General features: G+C 46.6%; 31 non-coding genes across 31 annotated transcripts; all 31 read right to left on the reverse strand.

Annotated features, from left to right (window-relative positions):
• Positions 1 to 26: 26 nt before the first annotated feature.
• Positions 27 to 145, reverse strand: LOC148796780 (5S ribosomal RNA). The gene has a single exon (XR_016075643.1). It is a non-coding gene; the product is annotated as a 5S ribosomal RNA (ribosomal RNA).
• A 354-nt stretch (positions 146 to 499) lies between these two features.
• LOC148796781 (5S ribosomal RNA) lies at positions 500 to 618 on the reverse strand. Its single transcript, XR_016073526.1, has one exon. It is a non-coding gene; the product is annotated as a 5S ribosomal RNA (ribosomal RNA).
• Positions 619 to 972: 354 nt separating this feature from the next.
• Positions 973 to 1,091, reverse strand: LOC148796782 (5S ribosomal RNA). The gene has a single exon (XR_016070831.1). It is a non-coding gene; the product is annotated as a 5S ribosomal RNA (ribosomal RNA).
• A 355-nt stretch (positions 1,092 to 1,446) lies between these two features.
• LOC148796783 (5S ribosomal RNA) lies at positions 1,447 to 1,565 on the reverse strand. The gene has a single exon (XR_016074010.1). It is a non-coding gene; the product is annotated as a 5S ribosomal RNA (ribosomal RNA).
• Positions 1,566 to 1,920: 355 nt separating this feature from the next.
• On the reverse strand, positions 1,921 to 2,039 carry LOC148796784 (5S ribosomal RNA). Its single transcript, XR_016075592.1, has one exon. It is a non-coding gene; the product is annotated as a 5S ribosomal RNA (ribosomal RNA).
• Positions 2,040 to 2,393: 354 nt separating this feature from the next.
• On the reverse strand, positions 2,394 to 2,512 carry LOC148796785 (5S ribosomal RNA). The gene has a single exon (XR_016074512.1). It is a non-coding gene; the product is annotated as a 5S ribosomal RNA (ribosomal RNA).
• A 355-nt stretch (positions 2,513 to 2,867) lies between these two features.
• On the reverse strand, positions 2,868 to 2,986 carry LOC148796786 (5S ribosomal RNA). The gene has a single exon (XR_016074011.1). It is a non-coding gene; the product is annotated as a 5S ribosomal RNA (ribosomal RNA).
• Positions 2,987 to 3,340: 354 nt separating this feature from the next.
• Positions 3,341 to 3,459, reverse strand: LOC148796787 (5S ribosomal RNA). The gene has a single exon (XR_016074628.1). It is a non-coding gene; the product is annotated as a 5S ribosomal RNA (ribosomal RNA).
• A 356-nt stretch (positions 3,460 to 3,815) lies between these two features.
• Positions 3,816 to 3,934, reverse strand: LOC148796788 (5S ribosomal RNA). The gene has a single exon (XR_016069050.1). It is a non-coding gene; the product is annotated as a 5S ribosomal RNA (ribosomal RNA).
• Positions 3,935 to 4,288: 354 nt separating this feature from the next.
• On the reverse strand, positions 4,289 to 4,407 carry LOC148796789 (5S ribosomal RNA). The gene has a single exon (XR_016070552.1). It is a non-coding gene; the product is annotated as a 5S ribosomal RNA (ribosomal RNA).
• Positions 4,408 to 4,763: 356 nt separating this feature from the next.
• On the reverse strand, positions 4,764 to 4,882 carry LOC148796790 (5S ribosomal RNA). Its single transcript, XR_016074012.1, has one exon. It is a non-coding gene; the product is annotated as a 5S ribosomal RNA (ribosomal RNA).
• A 353-nt stretch (positions 4,883 to 5,235) lies between these two features.
• On the reverse strand, positions 5,236 to 5,354 carry LOC148796791 (5S ribosomal RNA). Its single transcript, XR_016075378.1, has one exon. It is a non-coding gene; the product is annotated as a 5S ribosomal RNA (ribosomal RNA).
• Positions 5,355 to 5,709: 355 nt separating this feature from the next.
• LOC148796792 (5S ribosomal RNA) lies at positions 5,710 to 5,828 on the reverse strand. The gene has a single exon (XR_016075644.1). It is a non-coding gene; the product is annotated as a 5S ribosomal RNA (ribosomal RNA).
• Positions 5,829 to 6,182: 354 nt separating this feature from the next.
• LOC148796793 (5S ribosomal RNA) lies at positions 6,183 to 6,301 on the reverse strand. The gene has a single exon (XR_016071671.1). It is a non-coding gene; the product is annotated as a 5S ribosomal RNA (ribosomal RNA).
• A 354-nt stretch (positions 6,302 to 6,655) lies between these two features.
• Positions 6,656 to 6,774, reverse strand: LOC148796794 (5S ribosomal RNA). The gene has a single exon (XR_016074629.1). It is a non-coding gene; the product is annotated as a 5S ribosomal RNA (ribosomal RNA).
• A 356-nt stretch (positions 6,775 to 7,130) lies between these two features.
• On the reverse strand, positions 7,131 to 7,249 carry LOC148796795 (5S ribosomal RNA). The gene has a single exon (XR_016069051.1). It is a non-coding gene; the product is annotated as a 5S ribosomal RNA (ribosomal RNA).
• A 354-nt stretch (positions 7,250 to 7,603) lies between these two features.
• Positions 7,604 to 7,722, reverse strand: LOC148796796 (5S ribosomal RNA). Its single transcript, XR_016069995.1, has one exon. It is a non-coding gene; the product is annotated as a 5S ribosomal RNA (ribosomal RNA).
• A 356-nt stretch (positions 7,723 to 8,078) lies between these two features.
• Positions 8,079 to 8,197, reverse strand: LOC148796797 (5S ribosomal RNA). Its single transcript, XR_016074013.1, has one exon. It is a non-coding gene; the product is annotated as a 5S ribosomal RNA (ribosomal RNA).
• Positions 8,198 to 8,550: 353 nt separating this feature from the next.
• Positions 8,551 to 8,669, reverse strand: LOC148796798 (5S ribosomal RNA). The gene has a single exon (XR_016075379.1). It is a non-coding gene; the product is annotated as a 5S ribosomal RNA (ribosomal RNA).
• A 355-nt stretch (positions 8,670 to 9,024) lies between these two features.
• On the reverse strand, positions 9,025 to 9,143 carry LOC148796799 (5S ribosomal RNA). The gene has a single exon (XR_016075645.1). It is a non-coding gene; the product is annotated as a 5S ribosomal RNA (ribosomal RNA).
• Positions 9,144 to 9,497: 354 nt separating this feature from the next.
• On the reverse strand, positions 9,498 to 9,616 carry LOC148796800 (5S ribosomal RNA). Its single transcript, XR_016073537.1, has one exon. It is a non-coding gene; the product is annotated as a 5S ribosomal RNA (ribosomal RNA).
• Positions 9,617 to 9,970: 354 nt separating this feature from the next.
• Positions 9,971 to 10,089, reverse strand: LOC148796801 (5S ribosomal RNA). Its single transcript, XR_016070832.1, has one exon. It is a non-coding gene; the product is annotated as a 5S ribosomal RNA (ribosomal RNA).
• Positions 10,090 to 10,444: 355 nt separating this feature from the next.
• LOC148796802 (5S ribosomal RNA) lies at positions 10,445 to 10,563 on the reverse strand. The gene has a single exon (XR_016074015.1). It is a non-coding gene; the product is annotated as a 5S ribosomal RNA (ribosomal RNA).
• Positions 10,564 to 10,918: 355 nt separating this feature from the next.
• LOC148796803 (5S ribosomal RNA) lies at positions 10,919 to 11,037 on the reverse strand. The gene has a single exon (XR_016075593.1). It is a non-coding gene; the product is annotated as a 5S ribosomal RNA (ribosomal RNA).
• A 354-nt stretch (positions 11,038 to 11,391) lies between these two features.
• LOC148796804 (5S ribosomal RNA) lies at positions 11,392 to 11,510 on the reverse strand. The gene has a single exon (XR_016074513.1). It is a non-coding gene; the product is annotated as a 5S ribosomal RNA (ribosomal RNA).
• A 355-nt stretch (positions 11,511 to 11,865) lies between these two features.
• LOC148796805 (5S ribosomal RNA) lies at positions 11,866 to 11,984 on the reverse strand. The gene has a single exon (XR_016074016.1). It is a non-coding gene; the product is annotated as a 5S ribosomal RNA (ribosomal RNA).
• A 354-nt stretch (positions 11,985 to 12,338) lies between these two features.
• On the reverse strand, positions 12,339 to 12,457 carry LOC148796806 (5S ribosomal RNA). Its single transcript, XR_016073548.1, has one exon. It is a non-coding gene; the product is annotated as a 5S ribosomal RNA (ribosomal RNA).
• A 354-nt stretch (positions 12,458 to 12,811) lies between these two features.
• On the reverse strand, positions 12,812 to 12,930 carry LOC148796807 (5S ribosomal RNA). Its single transcript, XR_016073559.1, has one exon. It is a non-coding gene; the product is annotated as a 5S ribosomal RNA (ribosomal RNA).
• Positions 12,931 to 13,286: 356 nt separating this feature from the next.
• On the reverse strand, positions 13,287 to 13,405 carry LOC148796808 (5S ribosomal RNA). The gene has a single exon (XR_016074017.1). It is a non-coding gene; the product is annotated as a 5S ribosomal RNA (ribosomal RNA).
• Positions 13,406 to 13,759: 354 nt separating this feature from the next.
• On the reverse strand, positions 13,760 to 13,878 carry LOC148796809 (5S ribosomal RNA). Its single transcript, XR_016073572.1, has one exon. It is a non-coding gene; the product is annotated as a 5S ribosomal RNA (ribosomal RNA).
• A 354-nt stretch (positions 13,879 to 14,232) lies between these two features.
• On the reverse strand, positions 14,233 to 14,351 carry LOC148796810 (5S ribosomal RNA). The gene has a single exon (XR_016072524.1). It is a non-coding gene; the product is annotated as a 5S ribosomal RNA (ribosomal RNA).
• Between the last annotated feature and the right edge of the window lie 341 nt (positions 14,352 to 14,692).

Here is a 14,692-nt window from a genome sequence, read left to right on the forward strand (position 1 = left end):
TATCGCAATAAAATATTAATAAAATTGGGGTGCAACACGAGGACTTCCCAGGAGGTCACCCATCCTAGGACTACTCCCGCCCATGCACACTTAACTTCGGAGTTCTGATGGGATCCGGTGCATTAGTGCTAGTATGATCGCACCCGTTTAATTCATGCTCGCTTAGATCTTTATGCACTATCTTGCTCCCCTCCATTAATTGTTTAAGATTTGAAAAAACTGTGTATGCAGCTTTCCTCCCTTGGTAACCGTGCACAAGTTCCTACGTTAGCAGAGTGTTTACATTTCAGATCTGCCGCACCCCCGGATAGATGCAATACTATCGCGGGGCCCACAATGCATGACGAATGCCGAAAGCCCGGTTCTTGCATCGTTGCCATTCAGTAATGACGATCGTGCCGCAAATGGTCCGAGTATCCGACGCATTGTTTCCAGTTGTCTCCCAGAAACAACAAATGGAATTTGCAAATACAAATCAAAATAAAATATTAATAAAATTGGGGTGCAACACGAGGACTTCCCAGGAGGTCACCCATCCTAGTACTACTCTCGCCCAAGCACGCTTAACTTCGGAGTTCTGATGGGATCCGGTGCATTAGTGCTGGTATGATCGCACCCGTTTAATTCATGCTCGCTTAGATCTTTATGCACTATCTTGCTCCCCTCCATTAATTGTTTTAGATTTGAAAAAATTGTGTATGCAGCCTTCCTCCCTTGGTAACCGTGCACAAGCTCCTACGTGAGCAGAGTGTTTGTATTTCAGATCTGCCGCACCCCCGGATAGATGCAATACTATCGCGGGGCCCACAATGCATGACGAATGCCGAAAGCCCGGTTCTTGCATCGTTGCCATTCAGTAATGACGATCGTGCCGCAAATGGTCCGAGTATCCGACGCATTGTTTCCAGTTGTCTCCCAGAAACAACAAATGGAATTTGCAAATACAAATCAAAATAAAATATTAATAAAATTGGGGTGCAACACGAGGACTTCCCAGGAGGTCACCCATCCTAGTACTACTCTCGCCCAGGCACGCTTAACTTCGGAGTTCTGATGGGATCCGGTGCATTAGTGCTGGTATGATCACACCCGTTTAATTCAGGCTCGCTTAGATCTTTATGCACTATCTTGCTCCCCTCCATTAATTGTTTTAGACTTGAAAAAACTGTGTATGCAGCCTTCCTCCCTTGGTAACCGTGCACAAGCTCTTACGTGAGCAGATTGTTTGCTTTTTAGATCTGCCGCACCCCCGAATAGATGCAATACTATCGCGGGGCCCACAATGCACGACGAATGCCAAAAGCCCGGTTTTTTCATGGTTCCAATTCAGTAATGACAATCGTGCCGCAAATGGTACGAGTATCCGGCGCGTTGTTTGCGTTTGTCTCGCCGAAACGACAAATGGAATTTGCAAATACGATATCGAAATAAAATATTAATAAAATTGGGGTGCAACACGAGGACTTCCCAGGAGGTCACCCATCCTAGGACTACTCCCGCCCATGCACACTTAACTTCGGAGTTCTGATGGGATCCGGTGCATTAGTGCTGGTATGATCGCACCCGTTTAATTCATGCTCGCTTAGATCTTTATGCACTATCTTGCTCCCCTCCATTAATTGTTTTAGACTTGAAAAAACTGTGTATGCAGCCTTCCTCCCTTGGTAACCGTGCACAAGCTCCTACGTGAGCAGAGTGTTTGCTTTTCAGATCTGCCGCACCCCCGGATAGATGCAATACTATCGCGGGGCCCACAATGCACGACGAATGCCAAAAGCCCGGTTTTTGCACGGTTCCCATTCAGTAATGACGATCGTGCCGCAAATGGTCCGAGTATCCGGCGCGTTGTTTGAGTTTGTCTCGCCGACACGACAAATGGAATTTGCAAATACGATATCGAAATAAAATATTAATAAAATTGGGGTGAAACACAAGGACTTCCCAGGAGGTCACCCATCCTAATACTACTCTCGCCCAAGCACACTTAACTTCGGAGTTCTGATGGGATCCGGTGCATTTGTGCTGGTATGATCGCACCCGTTTAATTCATGCTCGCTTAGATCTTTATGAACTATCTTGCTCCCTTCCATTAATTGTTTTAGATTTGAAAAAAATGTGTATGCAGCCTTCCTCCCTTGGTAACCGTGCACAAGCTCCTACGTGAGCGGAGTGTTTGCTTTTCAGATCTGCCGCACCTCCGGATAGATGCAATACTATCGCGGGGCCCACAATGCACGACGAATGCCGAAAGCCCGGTTCTTGCATCGTTGCCATTCAGTAATGACGATCGTGCCGCAAATGGTCCGAGTATCCGACGCATTGTTTCCAGTTGTCTCCCAGAAACAACAAATGGAATTTGCAAATACAAATCAAAATAAAATATTAATAAAATTGGGGTGCAACACGAGGACTTCCCAGGAGGTCACCCTTCCTAATACTACTCTCGCCCAAGCACGCTTAACTTCGGAGTTCTGATGAGATCCGGTGCATTAGTGCTGGTATGATCGCACCCGTTTAATTCATGCTCGCTTAGATCTTTGTGCACTATCTTGCTCCCCTCCATTAATTGTTTTAGACTTGAAAAAACTGTGTATGCAGCCTTCCTCCCTTGGTAACCGTGCACAAGCTCCTACGTGAGCAGAGTGTTTGCTTTTCAGATCTGTCGCACCCCCGGATAGATGCAATACTATCGCGGGGCCCACAATGCACGACGAATGCCAAAAGCCCGGTTTTTGCACGGTTCTCATTCAGTAATGACGATTGTGCCGCAAATGGTCCGAGTATCCGGCGCGTTGTTTGCGTTTGTCTCGCCGAAACGACAAATGGAATTTGCAAATGCGATATCGAAATAAAATATTAATAAAATTGGGGTGCAACACGAGGACTTCCCAGGAGGTCACCCATCCTAGGACTACTCCCGCCCATGCACACTTAACTTCGGAGTTCTGATGGGATCCGGTGCATTAGTGCTGGTATGATCGCACCCGTTTAATTCATGCTCGCTTAGATCTTTATGCACTATCTTGCTCCCCTCCATTAATTGATTTAGATTTGAAAAAACTGTGTATGCAGCCTTCCACCCTTGGTAACCGTGCACAAGCTCCTACGTGAGCAGAGTGTTTGCATTTCAGATCTGCCGCACCCCCGGATAGATGCAATACTATCGCGGGGCCCACAATGCATGACGAATGCCGAAAGCCCGGTTCTTGCATCGTTGCCATTCAGTAATGACGATCGTGCCGCAAATGGTCCGAGTATCCGACGCATTGTTTCCAGTTGTCTACCAGAAACAACAAATGGAATTTACAAATACAAATCAAAATAAAATATTAATAAAATTGGGGTGCAACACGAGGACTTCCCAGGAGGTCACCCATCCTAGTACTACTCTCGCCCAAGCACGCTTAATTTCGGAGTTCTGATGGGATCCGGTGCATTAGTGCTGGTATGATCGCACCAGTTTAATTCATGCTCGCTTAGATCTTTATGCACTATCTTGCTCCCCTCCATTAATTGTTTTAGACTTGAAAAAAACTGTGTATGCAGCCTTCCTCCCTTGGTAACCGTGCACAAGCTCTTACGTGAGCAGAGTGTTTGCTTTTTAGATCTGCCGCACCCCCGGATAGATGCAATACTATCGCGGGGCCCACAATGCACGACGAATGCCAAAAGCCCGGTTTTTTCACGGTTCCCATTCAGTAATGACAATCGTGCCGCAAATGGTCCGAGTATCCGGCGCGTTGTTTGCGTTTGTCTCGCCGAAACGACAAATGGAATTTGCAAATACGATATCGAAATAAAATATTAATAAAATTGGGGTGCAACACGAGGACTTCCCAGGAGGTCACCCATCCTAGGACTACTCCCGCCCATGCACACTTAACTTCGGAGTTCTGATGGGATCCGATGCATTAGTGCTGGTATGATCGCACCCGTTTAATTCATGCTCGCTTGGATCTTTATGCACTATCTTGCTCCCCCCCATTATTTGTTTTAGATTTGAAAAAACTGTGTATGCAGCCTTCCTCCCTTGGTAACCGTGCACAAGCTCCTACGTGAGCAGAGTGTTTGCATTTCAGATCTGCCGCACCGCCGGATAGATGCAATACTATCGCGGGGCCCACAATGCATGACGAATGCCGAAAGCCCGGTTCTTGCATCGTTGCCATTCAGTAATGACGATCGTGCCGCAAATGGTCCGAGTATCCGACGCATTGTTTCCAGTTGTCTCCCAGAAACAACAAATGGAATTTGCAAATACAAATCAAAATAAAATATTAATAAAATTGGGGTGCAACACGAGGACTTCCCAGGAGGTCACCCATCCTAGTACTACTCTCGCCCAAGCACGCTTAACTTCGGAGTTCTGATGGGATCCGGTGCATTAGTGCTGGTATGATCACACCCGTTTAATTCATGCTCGCTTAGATCTTTATGCACTATCTTGCTCCCCTCCATTAATTGTTTTAGACTTGAAAAAAACTGTGTATGCAGCCTTCCTCCCTTGGTAACCGTGCACAAGCTCTTACGTGAGCAGAGTGTTTGCTTTTTAGATCTGCCGCACCCCCGGATAGATGCAATACTATCGCGGGGCCCACAATGCACGACGAATGCCAAAAGCCAGGTTTTTGCACGGTTCTCATTCAGTAATGACGATTGTGCCGCAAATGGTCCGAGTATCCGGCGCGTTGTTTGCGTTTGTCTCGCCGAAACGACAAATGGAATTTGCAAATACGATATCGAAATAAAATATTAATAAAATTGGGGTGCAACACGAGGACTTCCCAGGAGGTCACCCATCCTAGGACTACTCCCGCCCATGCACACTTAACTTCGGAGTTCTGATGGGATCCGGTGCATTAGTGCTGGTATGATCGCACCCGTTTAATTCATGCTCGCTTAGATCTTTATGACCTATCTTGCTCCCTTCCATTAATTGTTTTAGATTTGAAAAAAATGTGTATGCAGCCTTCTTCCCTTGGTAACCGTGCACAAGCTCCTACGTGAGCGGAGTGTTTGCTTTTCAGATCTGCCGCACCTCCGGATAGATGCAATACTATCACGGGGCCCACAATGCAGGACGAATGCCGAAAGCCCGGTTCTTGCATCGTGGCCATTCAGTAATGACGATCGTGCCGCAAATGATCCGAGTATCCGACGCATTGTTTCCAGTATCTCCCAGAAACAACAAATGGAATTTGCAAATACAAATCAAAATAAAATATTAATAAAATTGGGGTGCAACACGAGGACTTCCCAGGAGGTCACCCATCCTAGTACTACTCTCGCCCGAGCACGCTTAACTTCAGAGTTCTGATGGGATTCGGTGCATTAGTGCTGGTATGATCGCACCCGTTTAATTCATGCTCGCTTAGATCTTTATGCACTATCTTGCTCCCCTCCATTAATTGTTTTAGACTTGAAAAAACTGTGTATGCAGCCTTCCTCCCTTGGTAACCGTGCACAAGCTCCTACGTGAGCAGAGTGTTTGCTTTTTAGATCTGCCGCACCCCCGGATAGATGCAATACTATCGCGGGGCCCACAATGCACGACGAATGCCAAAAGCCCGGTTTTTTCACGGTTCCCATTCAGTAATGACAATCGTGCCGCAAATGGTCCGAGTATCCAGCGCGTTGTTTGCGTTTGTCTCGCCGAAACGACAAATGGAATTTGCAAATACGATATCGCAATAAAATATTAATAAAATTGGGGTGCAACACGAGGACTTCCCAGGAGGTCACCCATCCTAGGACTACTCCCGCCCATGCACACTTAACTTCGGAGTTCTGATGGGATCCGGTGCATTAGTGCTAGTATGATCGCACCCGTTTAATTCATGCTCGCTTAGATCTTTATGCACTATCTTGCTCCCCTCCATTAATTGTTTAAGATTTGAAAAAACTGTGTATGCAGCTTTCCTCCCTTGGTAACCGTGCACAAGTTCCTACGTTAGCAGAGTGTTTACATTTCAGATCTGCCGCACCCCCGGATAGATGCAATACTATCGCGGGGCCCACAATGCATGACGAATGCCGAAAGCCCGGTTCTTGCTTCGTTGCCATTCAGTAATGACGATCGTGCCGCAAATGGTCCGAGTATCCGACGCATTGTTTCCAGTTGTCTCTCAGAAACAACAAATGGAATTTGCAAATACAAATCAAAATAAAATATTAATAAAATTGGGGTACAACACGAGGACTTCCCAGGAGGTCACCCATCCTAGTACTACTCTCGCCCAAGCACGCTTAACTTCGGAGTTCTGATGGGATCCGGTGCATTAGTGCTGGTATGATCGCACCCGTTTAATTCATGCTCGCTTAGATCTTTATGCACTATCTTGCTCCCCTCCATTAATTGTTTTAGATTTGAAAAAACTGTGTATGCAGCCTTCCTCCCTTGGTAACCGTGCACAAGCTCCTACGTGAGCAGAGTGTTTGTATTTCAGATCTGCCACACCCCCGGATAGATGCAATACTATCGCGGGGCCCACAATGCATGACGAATGCCGAAAGCCCGGTTCTTGCATCGTTGCCATTCAGTAATGACGATCGTGCCGCAAATGGTCCGAGTATCCGACGCATTGTTTCCAGTTGTCTCCCAGAAACAACAAATGGAATTTGCAAATACAAATCAAAATAAAATATTAATAAAATTGGGGTGCAACACGAGGACTTCCCAGGAGGTCACCCATCCTAGTACTACTCTCGCCCAAGCACGCTTAATTTCGGAGTTCTGATGGGATCCGGTGCATTAGTGCTGGTATGATCGCACCAGTTTAATTCATGCTCGCTTAGATCTTTATGCACTATCTTGCTCCCCTCCATTAATTGTTTTAGACTTGAAAAAAACTGTGTATGCAGCCTTCCTCCCTTGGTAACCGTGCACAAGCTCTTACGTGAGCAGAGTGTTTGCTTTTTAGATCTGCCGCACCCCCGGATAGATGCAATACTATCGCGGGGCCCACAATGCACGACGAATGCCAAAAGCCCGGTTTTTTCACGGTTCCCATTCAGTAATGACAATCGTGCCGCAAATGGTCCGAGTATCCGGCGCGTTGTTTGCGTTTGTCTCGCCGAAACGACAAATGGAATTTGCAAATACGATATCGAAATAAAATATTAATAAAATTGGGGTGCAACACGAGGACTTCCCAGGAGGTCACCCATCCTAGGACTACTCCCGCCCATGCACACTTAACTTCGGAGTTCTGATGGGATCCGATGCATTAGTGCTGGTATGATCGCACCCGTTTAATTCATGCTCGCTTGGATCTTTATGCACTATCTTGCTCCCCCCCATTATTTGTTTTAGATTTGAAAAAACTGTGTATGCAGCCTTCCTCCCTTGGTAACCGTGCACAAGCTCCTACGTGAGCAGAGTGTTTGCATTTCAGATCTGCCGCACCGCCGGATAGATGCAATACTATCGCGGGGCCCACAATGCATGACGAATGCCGAAAGCCCGGTTCTTGCATCGTTGCCATTCAGTAATGACGATCGTGCCGCAAATGGTCCGAGTATCCGACGCATTGTTTCCAGTTGTCTCCCAGAAACAACAAATGGAATTTGCAAATACAAATCAAAATAAAATATTAATAAAATTGGGGTGCAACACGAGGACTTCCCAGGAGGTCACCCATCCTAGTACTACTCCCGCCCAAGCACGCTTAACTTCGGAGTTCTGATGGGATCCGGTGCATTAGTGCTGGTATGATCACACCCGTTTAATTCATGCTCGCTTAGATCTTTATGCACTATCTTGCTCCCCTCCATTAATTGTTTTAGACTTGAAAAAAACTGTGTATGCAGCCTTCCTCCCTTGGTAACCGTGCACAAGCTCTTACGTGAGCAGAGTGTTTGCTTTTTAGATCTGCCGCACCCCCGGATAGATGCAATACTATCGCGGGGCCCACAATGCACGACGAATGCCAAAAGCCAGGTTTTTGCACGGTTCTCATTCAGTAATGACGATTGTGCCGCAAATGGTCCGAGTATCCGGCGCGTTGTTTGCGTTTGTCTCGCCGAAACGACAAATGGAATTTGCAAATACGATATCGAAATAAAATATTAATAAAATTGGGGTGCAACACGAGGACTTCCCAGGAGGTCACCCATCCTAGGACTACTCCCGCCCATGCACACTTAACTTCGGAGTTCTGATGGGATCCGGTGCATTAGTGCTGGTATGATCGCACCCGTTTAATTCATGCTCGCTTAGATCTTTATGACCTATCTTGCTCCCTTCCATTAATTGTTTTAGATTTGAAAAAAATGTGTATGCAGCCTTCTTCCCTTGGTAACCGTGCACAAGCTCCTACGTGAGCGGAGTGTTTGCTTTTCAGATCTGCCGCACCTCCGGATAGATGCAATACTATCACGGGGCCCACAATGCAGGACGAATGCCGAAAGCCCGGTTCTTGCATCGTGGCCATTCAGTAATGACGATCGTGCCGCAAATGATCCGAGTATCCGACGCATTGTTTCCAGTATCTCCCAGAAACAACAAATGGAATTTGCAAATACAAATCAAAATAAAATATTAATAAAATTGGGGTGCAACACGAGGACTTCCCAGGAGGTCACCCATCCTAGTACTACTCTCGCCCGAGCACGCTTAACTTCAGAGTTCTGATGGGATTCGGTGCATTAGTGCTGGTATGATCGCACCCGTTTAATTCATGCTCGCTTAGATCTTTATGCACTATCTTGCTCCCCTCCATTAATTGTTTTAGACTTGAAAAAACTGTGTATGCAGCCTTCCTCCCTTGGTAACCGTGCACAAGCTCCTACGTGAGCAGAGTGTTTGCTTTTTAGATCTGCCGCACCCCCGGATAGATGCAATACTATCGCGGGGCCCACAATGCACGACGAATGCCAAAAGCCCGGTTTTTTCACGGTTCCCATTCAGTAATGACAATCGTGCCGCAAATGGTCCGAGTATCCAGCGCGTTGTTTGCGTTTGTCTCGCCGAAACGACAAATGGAATTTGCAAATACGATATCGCAATAAAATATTAATAAAATTGGGGTGCAACACGAGGACTTCCCAGGAGGTCACCCATCCTAGGACTACTCCCGCCCATGCACACTTAACTTCGGAGTTCTGATGGGATCCGGTGCATTAGTGCTAGTATGATCGCACCCGTTTAATTCATGCTCGCTTAGATCTTTATGCACTATCTTGCTCCCCTCCATTAATTGTTTAAGATTTGAAAAAACTGTGTATGCAGCTTTCCTCCCTTGGTAACCGTGCACAAGTTCCTACGTTAGCAGAGTGTTTACATTTCAGATCTGCCGCACCCCCGGATAGATGCAATACTATCGCGGGGCCCACAATGCATGACGAATGCCGAAAGCCCGGTTCTTGCATCGTTGCCATTCAGTAATGACGATCGTGCCGCAAATGGTCCGAGTATCCGACGCATTGTTTCCAGTTGTCTCCCAGAAACAACAAATGGAATTTGCAAATACAAATCAAAATAAAATATTAATAAAATTGGGGTGCAACACGAGGACTTCCCAGGAGGTCACCCATCCTAGTACTACTCTCGCCCAAGCACGCTTAACTTCGGAGTTCTGATGGGATCCGGTGCATTAGTGCTGGTATGATCGCACCCGTTTAATTCATGCTCGCTTAGATCTTTATGCACTATCTTGCTCCCCTCCATTAATTGTTTTAGATTTGAAAAAATTGTGTATGCAGCCTTCCTCCCTTGGTAACCGTGCACAAGCTCCTACGTGAGCAGAGTGTTTGTATTTCAGATCTGCCGCACCCCCGGATAGATGCAATACTATCGCGGGGCCCACAATGCATGACGAATGCCGAAAGCCCGGTTCTTGCATCGTTGCCATTCAGTAATGACGATCGTGCCGCAAATGGTCCGAGTATCCGACGCATTGTTTCCAGTTGTCTCCCAGAAACAACAAATGGAATTTGCAAATACAAATCAAAATAAAATATTAATAAAATTGGGGTGCAACACGAGGACTTCCCAGGAGGTCACCCATCCTAGTACTACTCTCGCCCAGGCACGCTTAACTTCGGAGTTCTGATGGGATCCGGTGCATTAGTGCTGGTATGATCACACCCGTTTAATTCAGGCTCGCTTAGATCTTTATGCACTATCTTGCTCCCCTCCATTAATTGTTTTAGACTTGAAAAAACTGTGTATGCAGCCTTCCTCCCTTGGTAACCGTGCACAAGCTCTTACGTGAGCAGATTGTTTGCTTTTTAGATCTGCCGCACCCCCGAATAGATGCAATACTATCGCGGGGCCCACAATGCACGACGAATGCCAAAAGCCCGGTTTTTTCATGGTTCCAATTCAGTAATGACAATCGTGCCGCAAATGGTACGAGTATCCGGCGCGTTGTTTGCGTTTGTCTCGCCGAAACGACAAATGGAATTTGCAAATACGATATCGAAATAAAATATTAATAAAATTGGGGTGCAACACGAGGACTTCCCAGGAGGTCACCCATCCTAGGACTACTCCCGCCCATGCACACTTAACTTCGGAGTTCTGATGGGATCCGGTGCATTAGTGCTGGTATGATCGCACCCGTTTAATTCATGCTCGCTTAGATCTTTATGCACTATCTTGCTCCCCTCCATTAATTGTTTTAGACTTGAAAAAACTGTGTATGCAGCCTTCCTCCCTTGGTAACCGTGCACAAGCTCCTACGTGAGCAGAGTGTTTGCTTTTCAGATCTGCCGCACCCCCGGATAGATGCAATACTATCGCGGGGCCCACAATGCACGACGAATGCCAAAAGCCCGGTTTTTGCACGGTTCCCATTCAGTAATGACGATCGTGCCGCAAATGGTCCGAGTATCCGGCGCGTTGTTTGAGTTTGTCTCGCCGACACGACAAATGGAATTTGCAAATACGATATCGAAATAAAATATTAATAAAATTGGGGTGAAACACAAGGACTTCCCAGGAGGTCACCCATCCTAATACTACTCTCGCCCAAGCACACTTAACTTCGGAGTTCTGATGGGATCCGGTGCATTTGTGCTGGTATGATCGCACCCGTTTAATTCATGCTCGCTTAGATCTTTATGAACTATCTTGCTCCCTTCCATTAATTGTTTTAGATTTGAAAAAAATGTGTATGCAGCCTTCCTCCCTTGGTAACCGTGCACAAGCTCCTACGTGAGCGGAGTGTTTGCTTTTCAGATCTGCCGCACCTCCGGATAGATGCAATACTATCGCGGGGCCCACAATGCACGACGAATGCCGAAAGCCCGGTTCTTGCATCGTTGCCATTCAGTAATGACGATCGTGCCGCAAATGGTCCGAGTATCCGACGCATTGTTTCCAGTTGTCTCCCAGAAACAACAAATGGAATTTGCAAATACAAATCAAAATAAAATATTAATAAAATTGGGGTGCAACACGAGGACTTCCCAGGAGGTCACCCTTCCTAATACTACTCTCGCCCAAGCACGCTTAACTTCGGAGTTCTGATGAGATCCGGTGCATTAGTGCTGGTATGATCGCACCCGTTTAATTCATGCTCGCTTAGATCTTTGTGCACTATCTTGCTCCCCTCCATTAATTGTTTTAGACTTGAAAAAACTGTGTATGCAGCCTTCCTCCCTTGGTAACCGTGCACAAGCTCCTACGTGAGCAGAGTGTTTGCTTTTCAGATCTGTCGCACCCCCGGATAGATGCAATACTATCGCGGGGCCCACAATGCACGACGAATGCCAAAAGCCCGGTTTTTGCACGGTTCTCATTCAGTAATGACGATTGTGCCGCAAATGGTCCGAGTATCCGGCGCGTTGTTTGCGTTTGTCTCGCCGAAACGACAAATGGAATTTGCAAATGCGATATCGAAATAAAATATTAATAAAATTGGGGTGCAACACGAGGACTTCCCAGGAGGTCACCCATCCTAGGACTACTCCCGCCCATGCACACTTAACTTCGGAGTTCTGATGGGATCCGGTGCATTAGTGCTGGTATGATCGCACCCGTTTAATTCATGCTCGCTTAGATCTTTATGCACTATCTTGCTCCCCTCCATTAATTGATTTAGATTTGAAAAAACTGTGTATGCAGCCTTCCACCCTTGGTAACCGTGCACAAGCTCCTACGTGAGCAGAGTGTTTGCATTTCAGATCTGCCGCACCCCCGGATAGATGCAATACTATCGCGGGGCCCACAATGCATGACGAATGCCGAAAGCCCGGTTCTTGCATCGTTGCCATTCAGTAATGACGATCGTGCCGCAAATGGTCCGAGTATCCGACGCATTGTTTCCAGTTGTCTACCAGAAACAACAAATGGAATTTACAAATACAAATCAAAATAAAATATTAATAAAATTGGGGTGCAACACGAGGACTTCCCAGGAGGTCACCCATCCTAGTACTACTCTCGCCCAAGCACGCTTAACTTCGGAGTTCTGATGGGATCCGGTGCATTAGTGCTGGTATGATCGCACCCGTTTAATTCATGCTCGCTTAGATCTTTATGCACTATCTTGCTCCCCTCCATTAATTGTTTTAGACTTGAAAAAACTGTGTATGCAGCCTTCCTCCCTTGGTAACCGTGCACAAGCTCTTACGTGAGCAGAGTGTTTGCTTTTTAGATCTGCCGCACCCCCGGATAGATGCAATACTATCGCGGGGCCCACAATGCAGGACGAATGCCGAAAGCCCGGTTCTTGCATCGTTGCCATTCAGTAATGACGATCGTGCCGCAAATGGTCCGAGTATCCGACGCATTGTTTCCAGTTGTCTCCCAGAAACAACAAATGGAATTTGCAAATACAAATCAAAATAAAATATTAATAAAATTGGGGTGCAACACGAGGACTTCCCAGGAGGTCACCCATCCTAGTACTACTCTCGCCCAAGCACGCTTAACTTCGGAGTTCTGATGGGATCCGGTGCATTAGTGCTGGTATGATCGCACCCGTTTAATTCATGCTCGCTTAGATCTTTATGCACTATCTTGCTCCCCTCCATTAATTGTTTTAGACTTGAAAAAAACTGTGTATGCAGCCTTCCTCCCTTGGTAACCGTGCACAAGCTCCTACGTGAGCAGAGTGTTTGCTTTTTAGATCTGCCGCACCCCCGGATAGATGCAATACTATCGCGGGGCCCACAATGCAAGACGAATGCCAAAAGCCCGGTTTTTTCACGGTTCCCATTCAGTAATGACAATCGTGCCGCAAATGGTCCGAGTATCCGGCGCGTTGTTTGCGTTTGTCTCGCCGAAACGACAAATGGAATTTGCAAATACGATATCGAAATAAAATATTAATAAAATTGGGGTGCAACACGAGGACTTCCCAGGAGGTCACCCATCCTAGGACTACTCCCGCCCATGCACACTTAACTTCGGAGTTCTGATGGGATCCGGTGCATTAGTGCTGGTATGATCGCACCCGTTTAATTCATGCTCGCTTAGATCTTTATGCACTATCTTGCTCCCCTCCATTATTTGTTTTAGATTTGAAAAAACTGTGTATGCAGCCTTCCTCCCTTGGTAACCGTGCACAAGCTCCTACGTGAGCAGAGTGTTTGCATTTCAGATCTGCCGCACCCCCGGATAGATGCAATACTATCGCGGGGCCCACAATGCATGACGAATGCCGAAAGCCCGGTTCTTGCTTCGTTGCCATTCAGTAATGACGATCGTGCCGCAAATGGTCCGAGTATCCGACGCATTGTTTCCAGTTGTCTCCCAGAAACAACAAATGGAATTTGCAAATACAAATCAAAATAAAATATTAATAAAATTGGGGTGCAACACGAGGACTTCCCAGGAGGTCACCCATCCTAGTACTACTCTCGCCCAAGCACGCTTAACTTCGGAGTTCTGATGGGATCCGGTGCATTAGTGCTGGTATGATCGCACCCGTTTAATTCATGCTCGCTTAGATCTTTATGCACTATCTTGCTCCCCTCCATTAATTGTTTTAGATTTGAAAAAACTGTGTATGCAGCCTTCCACCCTTGGTAACCGTGCACAAGCTCCTACGTGAGCAGAGTGTTTGTATTTCAGATCTGCCACACCCCCGGATAGATGCAATACTATCGCGGGGCCCACAATGCATGACGAATGCCGAAAGCCCGGTTCTTGCATCGTTGCCATTCAGTAATGACGATCGTGCCGCAAATGGTCCGAGTATCCGACGCATTGTTTCCAGTTGTCTCCCAGAAACAACAAATGGAATTTGCAAATACAAATCAAAATAAAATATTAATAAAATTGGGGTGCAACACGAGGACTTCCCAGGAGGTCACCCATCCTAGTACTACTCTCGCCCAAGCACGCTTAATTTCGGAGTTCTGATGGGATCCGGTGCATTAGTGCTGGTATGATCGCACCCATTTAATTCATGCTCGCTTAGATCTTTATGCACTATCTTGCTCCCCTCCATTAATTGTTTTAGACTTGAAAAAAACTGTGTATGCAGCCTTCCTCCCTTGGTAACCGTGCACAAGCTCTTACGTGAGCAGAGTGTTTGCTTTTTAGATCTGCCGCACCCCCGGATAGATGCAATACTATCGCGGGGCCCACAATGCACGACGAATGCCAAAAGCCCGGTTTTTTCACGGTTCCCATTCAGTAATGACAATCGTGCCGCAAATGGTCCGAGTATCCGGCACGTTGTTTGCGTTTGTCTCGCCGAAACGACAAATGGAATTTGCAAATACGATATCGAAATAA

The sequence above is a fragment of the Nelumbo nucifera genome, chromosome 4, assembly GCF_055504915.1.
Source record: "Nelumbo nucifera cultivar China Antique chromosome 4, China Antique-T2T, whole genome shotgun sequence".
Taxonomy (NCBI): domain Eukaryota; kingdom Viridiplantae; phylum Streptophyta; class Magnoliopsida; order Proteales; family Nelumbonaceae; genus Nelumbo; species Nelumbo nucifera.